The sequence below is a fragment of the Vanellus vanellus genome (genome assembly GCF_965231255.1).
Source record: "Vanellus vanellus genome assembly, chromosome: 5".
NCBI classification, from domain to species: Eukaryota; Metazoa; Chordata; class Aves; order Charadriiformes; family Charadriidae; genus Vanellus; species Vanellus vanellus.
In genome coordinates, this window is record NC_138910.1 from 65,895,429 (window position 1) to 65,906,575 (window position 11,147).

Sequence of the window (11,147 nt, forward strand, 5' to 3'; positions counted from 1 at the left end):
ATAATTGCCTGATGGAAAAACACTTTGTAATGAAGAAAACCTTCTGTACTGCCGTCTTTCTCCTTTTTTTCTTTTAAGTACATGAAATTGTTTTTTCGTATGAGTGGAATAAATACATCTCAGAGACTCTTTGTGCATGAAAACAAAATGTAGGCAATGTGGTGAGACCCTTCTTAAGCTCCTACAGAGAGAAGAAACCTGCCTTACTGTGCAGGCTTGGCATTCATTGAGTATTTATGCTTTGAACAGTTTCTGTGTGTCTTGAGGAGGATCGTGGTCTTGGTTGGACAGAATTGTGACCTGTTTTCTTGGTTTACGATGTTCACGAAATAGTTCATTCGTGAAACCTTCTCTCTTCTCCTTATCTTGCTTTCAAAATAGGTAGTTTGATGGTTTATTAAAGCTATGCCAGAAACCGGGCTGTGATGGGAAGCCCAGACCAGATACTGGTGTGCGTGAGTGTGTCTGACCGTGGATTGTCAGGATCTGTGTGTACAAAAAGCACAAAAGCCATTATTACTTCCACAGGGGGTTGAATGCTGCAAGGAGGTATGTTGCACTCTTTGCTGCTGTAGGCAGACGTTGAGGGTGGATTAACAGAAAAGCAGTGTGGCTGTGTTCATTATGCTTATTTCTTACTTCCCCAGATAACATCAGAGGTGTGCTCACCCCTCTTTAACTACTATGTCCCTGAGAGAAATGAAATCCAAAACTCTGTTCTGAGAGGGCAAAATTTAAGGGAAGTTTAAATACATATATATATATATACACAGGTTCTATCAAGCTATTTAAAATAGAAATTAATTTACAGGAAAAATGCCTGAAATCAACCTAAACCCATACAAGAGTACCATATGCATTGATTGTCTGACCTTGTCTGGACCACATTTAACCTCTGACTTGCAAGCAGGTCTTACTGGAAGGTACTTGAAGAAGAGGCCATGAAACAGCAAGCAATGAAGGGCTTCCAGCATTGTCACTAATCAAATCTAGTGTCGACGCAGCCAGAGCCCAAAAAGCTGAAGTTTTGACTTACGGAGTGTGCATAAATGGAGGATCCAGCAATTCAGAGCGCTCAGGTGAAGTTTTTAAATTTAAAATGTTATATTAAAAATTGGAACATAGATTTCTCAGTGCTCTAAAAACCTGGCTCCTGCTCTCTGGTTTCGACAGCAGTGAGCTCCCTGCTACCCGTCTTCATTTCAAGGGGAATTATCTGTGTTGTGTCCTAGAGAAAGTCTGATCCCTGGTATTAAAACAGGTGACCACGACCGGAGGTCACTTTGGGAAGTTTTGAGCACTTGGAATTGTCAGAGAACAGCGCCAAGAGGATATTGTACAAGGCTGAAAGATCAGCTGTGGCTTGGGCAAATTCTTCCTTTGGCGCAACTTGCGTGTGGATATCTGGACTGCGTTGGTTGAAGCAGAACCAGCACGTGGCTCAAAGGCCGAGTTGGAGTTTTGTAGAAGGCACTGGGGGGTTTCACTGAAGGCCTGAGCTTATGAACACAGCGAGCCCTTCTTCAGAGAGCTCTCCGGTAACACAAGTTACCTTGTAGGGATATGGCCTAACGTTGCAAGGTAAATGCTGTATTTATGAGTAATGCTGGAAACGTTTACACATGGTTTTTTTGCCATTATAATGCAATATTCTTGTGCAAATACTACTTCATTTGTTTGGTGTTTTGAAAAGTATGTAAAGCGGTGCTTTCTAGAGCCGGCGGCATTGCAAAGGCATAGCATGCGAGCATTCCTGTCCCTACAGCTACCTGCAGTGCAGTTTGTGTTTACTAGGCTGAAGCTCCGTATACAAAGCTAACAGAAAATAAAATGCTACTCCAAAATAAAATACTTGTCTTGTTTCCTGTTTGGGTGCTGATTGAGCATTACCTGGCACTACAATCAGCAGGAAATGGCTGCTGTCACTCTTCCTTGTTTCCACAGATCCATCCAACCTAAAACTGGTCAAACTGCAGATAAAAAATGAAGATGGGGGAACTTTGTTTTATATTACCGCAGGGAGGGGGGTGTGGGGTGTTTGAATAAAATGTTCATGTTTACTAGCAATACTAGGCAGTGTAATACTTGGATGAATCAGGCCCTGGAGAGAGCTTGGGTGAAGATCTGGAACATCTGCAGCAGTGGAGAAAGCACTAAGTCCCTCCTGCAGAGCTTGGGATTCGGGCTGCAAAATAACCACATGTGGATGATTTTTGGAGGCAAGAAGGAAAAGGTGACTCCTGTAAAGGTAAAGGACTGCATTGTTTGTAGAGCACCTCATACAGTGGACTCCTGGTATGGATTAAGATCTGAGAAGTATTATTAATCATTCTGCTACAAATAAGTGGGAGGATTTGAGGTCTGCACTCTTATTCTTTCTGTTGTCTCATTAAAAAAAAAAAGGCCAACAAAACAAATCCCAAAAGCAAACAAACCAGCCCCCAAATGCTTGCAATCTGGTCCTCTGTGAATGGTATTATTTGCAGTGTCATGCCCTCTATTTTGGCATGATGCTTCCCTCAGAGCTGCTACCTCATTGTCTGCTATTATAAATTACGATGTGACACGACTGGAACAGGAAACTGATCTTGCATCAAACTTTCCTACAAACTGCGACAGCAGAGACAGTATAATGTTTCCTATATCGAACTGTCTAAACAGCCAGGTACTTAAGTAGCAGGGAATTTCTTTTTAACTAGATAAACATTTATCAGAGTAGTTTGTCTCAAGGAAAACATTAAAGCATTATTTGTACTTGAGTAAAAAAAAAAAAAAACAAAAACAACAAAAAAAAACAACCCAAAAACAACCACCAACAAAAAAAGAAAACAGCAAAGGGCAGTTGGTGAAATCAAGTTCTACAGGATTTCCCTGTTGCCTTTTTCACTAATATCCCAGAATAAGAGATACCAGTATCTGTGGATTTTTGCATGTGCCTGTCCTATTTATGTATGCCAGTGTACTGATTTCTGAGATGAAGTTTGTTCTTTTGGGGAAAGCTTTAGGGTGAACACCCACAGAAACCTGAGAACATTAATTCTTAGGAGGCAGGGGAAAGCAAGGGTAGAGTTAGCATTAAGTTGGATAATTATAAGGTTTTGTATGTCCCTGGTGATGCTGGAGGCCTTTCTGTGTCTGAGAGACCCTTGAGCTGCTGTACTGCAATAAATAGCAAGCAGATACTTCTAATACAACATCTTCATAGCAATTATGGTTTGAAAGCCTTTGTGATCTCCTCCTCTTCCCCTCTCCAGCTGCTTGTCTCCCAAACCAAAGTTGCTCTTCCAGGTGATCAGTGGGTCCAGGAAGAAACGCTCCACGGCTTTTCCCAGGGCAAAGATGTATGGTCTGTCCTCCGCGGTTAGCTCTCCCGTAAAGCCTGTGTGGTCATGATCATTAGAGATGCTTTTCAGAGAATTATTATTAAAAGCTGGGAACAATGGGGTTTTATTTTACACGGTAGATCTTTTGAATCTTTCTGGATAAGCAGCTAGACTGATCATTGTTTAATAACCGTGTGCGTGGGAGAGAAGTTTCTCTAGTATCTGTGCTGTCAGTTTGACCTAGGTGGTGTGGGTGATGAGTCCCTCTGGGACAGAAGCCAAATTGGAACAGCTTGAGTGGCTCTGAAGCCTGGCTTCTCCACTGCTTTGGGGCTGCTTTACAATGACTTTTCCCTCAGTGTAGTTTTTTGTTGGCTTGGGTTTTGGTTTGTTTTTTTTTTTTAGTAATTACTGCAGACTGGTGAAATACATCTGTACTCGTGCATGTGACAGCTTGTGCATGTTTTCGTGAACTGCAATAATTACTGCAGCTATGTGACATGATGGTGCCTGATCAGATCTATATTTTTATATACACTTATATATTTTTGGTTTGGTTTTTTTAACTTAAAACTCTCTTCCAAGTAGCAGTTAGCGATAGGATCAATACTTCTTCTATGATTCTTTCACAGATTTAATGAACTCTGCATGAAGATTTCTAAGTTGTTATTGGAAGCTGATGTAGGAAGGGTCATTTTAAACTTGTCATATTTCTTTCCCCATAGTTCTGGCTATTGGCCACTATCCTAGCAGATGCAGTGCAGTGCAGGGTCAGCCTTTGGTCTGGCCTAAAGCAAGTCCTGCTTGAAGATTAGAGCCAAAAAGTGAGAATATATGGAAATGTTGAAAAGAAGGTGGCAAGGAAATGCTGTTACTTATCTTAGCCTATAATTCTAATGAATGTTTAAAATCATTTGAAAGAAGTGATTCTGCTTTCCCCCTTGCACCCACTCCCTTCTTATGCCGGTGCAGCCATTTGTGAGACCCTATGGTGAACTGTAGTGGGTCTGAAAAGTAACCCTGGATGATATACTAGTAACTAGAGAAGATTTTCCACTTGTCATGAGCTAGCAGCTGCATTATTTCCTTGGCTTGTTATATGGAGTCACACAGATGATTTGTTTTCTAGAAATCTTTGTAAAATACAGTCCTCCTTGAATGCTACACTTTGCAGTGACTAGGCACGCTTCTATCAGGGGGAAAGGAAAAAATCCATCTGGAAACAAGGAATTAGGTCATGATAGTCTTTCCTCCCCCTGCCAAGGTCTTTTGGAAGATAAGGAATTTAGACACTTCTATGCTTTGAGCCATTCTTCAAAACATCCTGCTTATCTTTCAAGTAGTAATTGGTCCCTGGGCTTCTCTTATACATCTTTTTATAAAATTGAGGGGTTTTTTTGACTTCGGCAGGCAGAAACATCTGTTTTCTTCCAACCTACTTAGAAGTGCTATTTTTGCAGCCCATAGAATGCTATTTTCAATTGTCTTGTATATACATCTTCTGTGTGTGTTGAAATAAATTAATTTTCAAACTAACCTCTGCTATGTTTACCACAGACAACTGTGCTAGGAACACTTTTTTTTTTTTTTTTTCTGAACTAGCCTTTGCTAATATCCCAATTGTGCACTTAGGACTCTGATGTACAGCCCTATAATAAAATCAACATGAAGAATAAGAAAAGCACAAATCACTTATTAATATGTTCTCATCAATAGTTGTATTTTAACTTAAATGTTAACTTAATTGAAACCATAGATATGGTCTAACTTCTCTAAAAAACCCAAAACAAGCAAACAAAATTTCCCATTAAAAATCACAACAAAACAAACACAAAGCCTGAAGAAACGGTTCAGCATATCTGTAGGCCAGGAGTAAGTTGGCATACTTGTCTTCCCTGACCTTTAGTTTACCTGACTTGCTTTGATACATATGAAAATAAGGAAGTTGTGTTTCTGAGCAAAAGTAATTGCTTGAGGTTTCAGTAGGCGATCTCCTGGGGATGTGTTTCTCATCTAGAGAGGTTCTTTAGCTTTCCTCCTAAAGCTGCTGTTGAAGGAGATAGGATACTGGCCTGGGAGCATCGTTGTTGATCTCACCCAGTATTACATTTTTTGTGTGTAGTAGTTAAGAATATGTATCTTCTGTCTTGACCCTATGATGTTAACAAGAGAATGTTAACACTCTCTTGCATATGCTAGACCCTCGCAGTACTGTAGGGTTAATTTTAGCTCCAGCTTCAGTTTATATTTATGCAAACAAATTCTTGGTGTGTTGACTTTCATTAGGTTTCCATTAGGAATATGTTCAGTTACTAATGGATGTCAAAATGCATGGGAGAGAAAAGGTTTGACCTTCAGAGATGGAAATGTTACTAATGCTTAAATGATTCTATTCAAATCCCGGTTAACGCATCAGTTGTTATGAATGTCAGTGTATTTGTTTTTGCAGTGGACTCTGTGATACTGGGCTGGGATTTTCCCACAGGTGTAAATGAGTTAATTTAATTAGAAACATAAGGGTTTGTGCCTATAGGAATAAAGAGCCTGTAGGCTGTGAATTTGCAATTGCTCTCCCACGTGCTTCACTTTAACTTTCTGCACAGTGGTGTTGCTTTCAGTAGACCCTTTTCTGTGGAAGGAGTCCCACGTGTGTGTTGGCATTCGTAAGATGAAGACATGTAATGTTGCGGTTTAGACTGTAAGTTTCTGCTATATGGGAAACTGTCCCTTTCCCAGGAGGCGCAGCTGCAGCAGGCTGGCTTCCTTCGCCCACCCGTCCCTCACAGACACAACTGTTGATTTTAAAGAGGAAAAGTTTGGGTCCATAAGCACAAATTCACAATGTTGGATTACATCCCAAATTTGACCTATGTTGTTTTGTCCTATTTTCTCCTTTATAATCTCTTTGCACAGTCCATGTAATTTTTTGTGTGTTCTGCTTTGTTCTTCAAAGCATAGATTAAACCACACTTCTCTCTAAACAGATAAATTCCAGCAGTATTGGGTCCTAGAGCAACCCTCCAATTTCACAGACCAGAGCCACAAAAAGAAATACATATGGTTGAGCAGAGATTTTTAGTCTTGGGTTTTTGCAAGGTCAGAGTACCAACAATAACAAAAAAAGTTATGTTTGCATATATTAGTTAAAAACATTGGAGAATAATACTTTGGCCAAAGAAAAGTAGACCCTAAGCTTATGACTGACTTTTGCAGTTAAAATGTGAGTTGGGAGTCCTAGACTGTTAACCGGTTAGTTTTCTGAAGAGCAGAACTGAGGAAATCTGTTTTTTGATTTGATGACTTCTTTGAACTGGAGCGAAGGTGCCACATGCATTCAGCTCCTTCCCGGCACGAGGGGATCCAGGCAGGAGGGCGATCTGAGCGCCTTCCCCCAGCAATGCTCCAGCCTCCGTTTCCGTTCCCATGGGCACCAGGAGCTTTGCTGACTCACAGGAATGAAACCAAGCCTGAGGATGGAGGAACTTCTGCTGAACACGGCTCGAGCTCTGGCTGGAGACATTCTGGCAAGTGCTTGTGCACCCTTTCCCCTGCAGCAGCTGAGGTTGCACCACAATCCTTTCCTCTGTGGAGGCAGGAGCAGACTCTCCTCTACGCAGCTGCCTATTTTCCCAAAACCTCTTGGTGAGGCGATACCTTTAGATCTCTTCCTCTCAGCCAAGTTTTATTGAAAGTGACTGATGATTTCGGAAATTATGAGGGACTAGTCAGGCGAAAAGCAATACAGCTGCCTATGCCTCATTCCACTCAGAAACCAGGATAAAACTGTTTTCTGGTTCAAACTATATATCATGGATGCAATTTTATGCTTGCCTCTGCATAAGTGAAGACTCCCTGGGGGAGGATGAAGGCAATCCCCAAAGCTGCTTCACAGCAACCCCCCAGCAACCTGATATCCCACCACTACTGTGCCTCTACTCATCTTCTCACCCAGTCAGTGCCAGGAAAATCCCAGAATCTGCCATCTTTATCCCATTTTGTAGCCAGCAAAATTGTTAAGGAATTCTTGAGTAGAAGTAGCTTTGACCCCCTCTCTCTGCAGGAGTATCAATATGGCTTGTGGTTCTCCAAAAGGTAGCAGGATGACTTGCAAAGAGCTGCGAGTCCATCTGTAAACACACATTTACAAACGAAGGAAAATCAGGCTCCTGTACTCACTCAGCTTGTGCGTTGTCTGTCCACTTCGTGATAGCTGAGTTTCAGAGGTTTTGCAAAATGGCTTGAGGATTTGTTTCTGTGTGTGAATCCTGAGACTTTTTTGTCTGGTGGGAGTACTTCGAATGAGCCAGAGATCACAGATTGATTGACCTGAGGGAGCCTCAGGGGATGCAGGTGGTCAAGGGAGATTCCCAGCGCAGAGGGCTACTCCTCTTATTAACTAAACCTGATGTTATTGACTCCTTATTGGGCTGTTCAACTAACAGCTATGGTTGCAAGCCCTCTTTGTCTGAATGGCAATGGGCCACCCCAGTGGTGCTGTGGGTGCTCACAGCCTCAGCTGCTGCGTTCAGGGGCAGCAGGACCAGGTACCGGCATTCAGCGCCCAGACATGAGGGTAGGAACCTTAAAGGAATAGTAAGAGGCAGCGGCACCTCAATATCTCAGTGGATTTAAGCCTAAATGACTTGCTGAGGCTTGCCTGACAGGACCCTCTGATGGATGACAATTCACTTCTCTCTGTCCCCTCTTCTCTTGCCCTCTGTCCCTTCCCGCCCTCGGCAGCAGCAGCGCGAGCTTCAGGGTTGAAGTGCAAAGAGCTTTCAGCCAGTAAAGCCAAACGTTGATTAGAAGAGGAGCCAGGGATGAGATAACACTTGGATTTGGTATGAGCAGTTCGTCCTCCCCTGCAGCCGTCACACTGAATATTTTGACTTGCTACAGTAATTTCCTGTGGGCTGATATCCACCGATCTGATACAAATGGTAGCAACAGGCTCCATCAGGAGCTGCCCTGAAGGGTTGTTGATTCATTTAGTCCCCAATGAAGATTGAGTGAGCTATTATTTCAACAGGCAAGCTGGATCCAGCATGTATTTGTATCAACACGCCAAAGATGACACAACCGGTGCCTCACCCAGCCCAGAAAAGTGGTGTTTCGCTAATGCTTTATTTGGTCTCCATGTTTGGCTGAGAGACAAGCAATGCTCTTGCGATGTGTTATCTTTATGAACAGTAAACTAAAAACATTCTCTGTGCGGAGGTTGCACTGCTGTGTCCTGCTGACTTGGTTTCTGTGCACCTCTCGTCTGCATAGGTTAAAGTGGGAGCCGTCGCTGTGAGGATGAGGACCTCGGGCTTCCTGACGCACTGCAGTGACTGGGACTTAGTGCCTGCCCACCAAACGCAGCTAGGAGCTCCTTACAATTCCTGCCACGTTTTGGAAGTGATGAGGAGAGCCGGTGGGTGGCCTTGCTGATGGAGTCCTGGTGGTCCTGGTCAGTCAGCCGGCAGTGGCTGGAGTCCACCTGCATGTGGGGTCTTCACAGGTTCTGCACCACCCCTCTCCCTGCAGAGCCCGCAGGCACTAATGCATCTTTCCAATTATGGGTTTTAAATTCTTTTCCATTTAGTTTTTAAGGAACACTTTTGACATTGTTAAAGTTGAAGCAACTGGAGCTTTCTTTGATCCAGGAGCAAAGTTGACTCAGCTCTGCTTTACCCAGTTTTATTTAAAGACCATGACTACCACTTCTGAAATGTTACTTGTGAATGCTATATTATTACATTATCTGCTTTTCCATCTGTTAAATGCCATGGTTCCAGCAGCAAAAATACCACTGTCTGACAGTAGCAGCTGTCAAAGGTCTTATTTAGTCGTCTTCAAAAAGTAGTAAAACTTGATACCGTTAAAGATAAGCCAAGTTTTGTTACAATAAAACTTTCTTTGGATGTGATTTCAGGAATGTTACTATTTATAGCACCTCTGGAATTTTACTCATGCATAGGAGGGAGGTTGTACACATCTATAATTTTAAGTACAATTATTTGCTTATTCCTAGTTTAAAAAAAACCACTTGTGTTATTGTTTATAACCTATGTACAAACATATAACCCTCTATGTAAATCTGGCCTCAGCATTCTGCGTGGTTGTTCCCCGACCATGGCAGACAGCACCTATGACCAAGCTGCTTTACACAGGATAAAAAAAGTATTACTTGGGCCAAAACCATCTCCCATCTTCTCTGTAACCCCAATGACTTCATGACAAATCAAAAGTCAAGTCATAAGCATAGTACATGAAGCAGAAAATGCCCTGAACCAAGTCCTGTGCATCACTTAGAAGTGAAAATTGCAATTCCATAGTGAATAGTATACTTAAATATGCGTGATAATTGGGACAACAAATTAAATGGAGCATTGTTTATATTAATTGAGTAGTTCTGAAGACTTCTTGAAGTCAAGTGTCCCATTAATAAGCATTGCTTAATGGACTGTATTTCCCTGGGGAGCCTTGCAGCCTCGGCCCAGCACAAGGAAACGACCAAGGAGGTTCTGCAATGTTGTGGCTCCATGGTGCTGCACACAAACAAGCTGCGTGTCTGCAGGAGGCTTGGGCACCCCCTCCCTGGTCCTGTCTGCTCTTACATCTCTGTCCCCATGGGCTGAGCACTTGCTGGTCCTTCAACCTGCTTGGAAAATTACTGAGGAGTGCACAGCCCATCAGGGACAGGGGTGATGCTGTGATGGTCACCAGCTGCTCTTGGGGTTGGACTTGCCCCATGAGGAGGCACAGAGGCGAGTGGTGCTCCACGGCAGCTCCCAGTCCCATGAGAGCTGGAAGACATGGCAGCAGCACCGGTGTCTCTCCTGGCATTGCATGGGCACATCCCTGCTCGAGGCTGAGGGCGTGTAAATAAAGCATTGGAGAAATGCATGTTTTAGGGCTAAAACCAGAGGTGGGAGGGGGTTGCACTGGGCCTGGGCTCTTCCTGGTGGCAAGAACTGCAATCTGTTGTCAGGTAAGGCATGTTCTTAGTGTGATTTGTTTGGGTTTTTTTTGGTTTGGGTTCCCCCCACCCCCCCAGTAGCGCTCCGGGGGGTGGCACAGCACGTTCCCTGCACGGTACACGGTGCGCCCGGGACCCGCCGGGATGGGACAGCGCCTTGGCGGCATCATTGTTCGTTGCCTGCTGGCTGCGTGCCACCCCGAGGCCTCCCTCACCACCCTGGGGGCTTTCCCAGGCAGCGCTGATCCGGCCTGGCCCCTCGAAGCCCCTCGCCAGGGGCTGGTCAGGGGGGTGACGGGGTGATTTAGGGGGAGGGCAGGCAGAGGGGCGGGAAGATGGGGCTTTTGATAAGGCTTCAACCACCAAACCGGTCTGAAACCGTGTGATTTGGCACAGCGCGGGCGGGGAGCTGTAGCTAACAACACAAAAGATGAATAATTGCAGGTCATGGCATTCATTCTCCCAATTTAAAAATGATTAAGCTCTCTCGGCGAGGGCAGGCAGCTGCAGGTTTGGGCTGCCTTCGTCCCCCCGGCAATGGTTAACGCGGCGCTGACGTCTGGTGAGCGGGTACCTCTCCTCCTCCAGCAGCACCCTTCACCCCAGAGTGGGTCCGCCCCGGGGCCTCGCTGTGCCCCGTCCCGCCGGCCCGTTTCGGAGGACATCGGTGCGCAACATGAATGCCAAGTCCTGCTGCTCATCTCTCCACCCGAATTAGCGGAAGGGTTGTAAAGCTGCGATGTGGGGGTAAGTCCCAGCCACCGCGTGTGCCTGCCTCAGGGAGATGGGCAGGAAGGGCAAACACCAAACGTTGGCTCAAAAGGGGCATGCCCAGCCCGCGTCTCTGCTGTGCTGCTGCC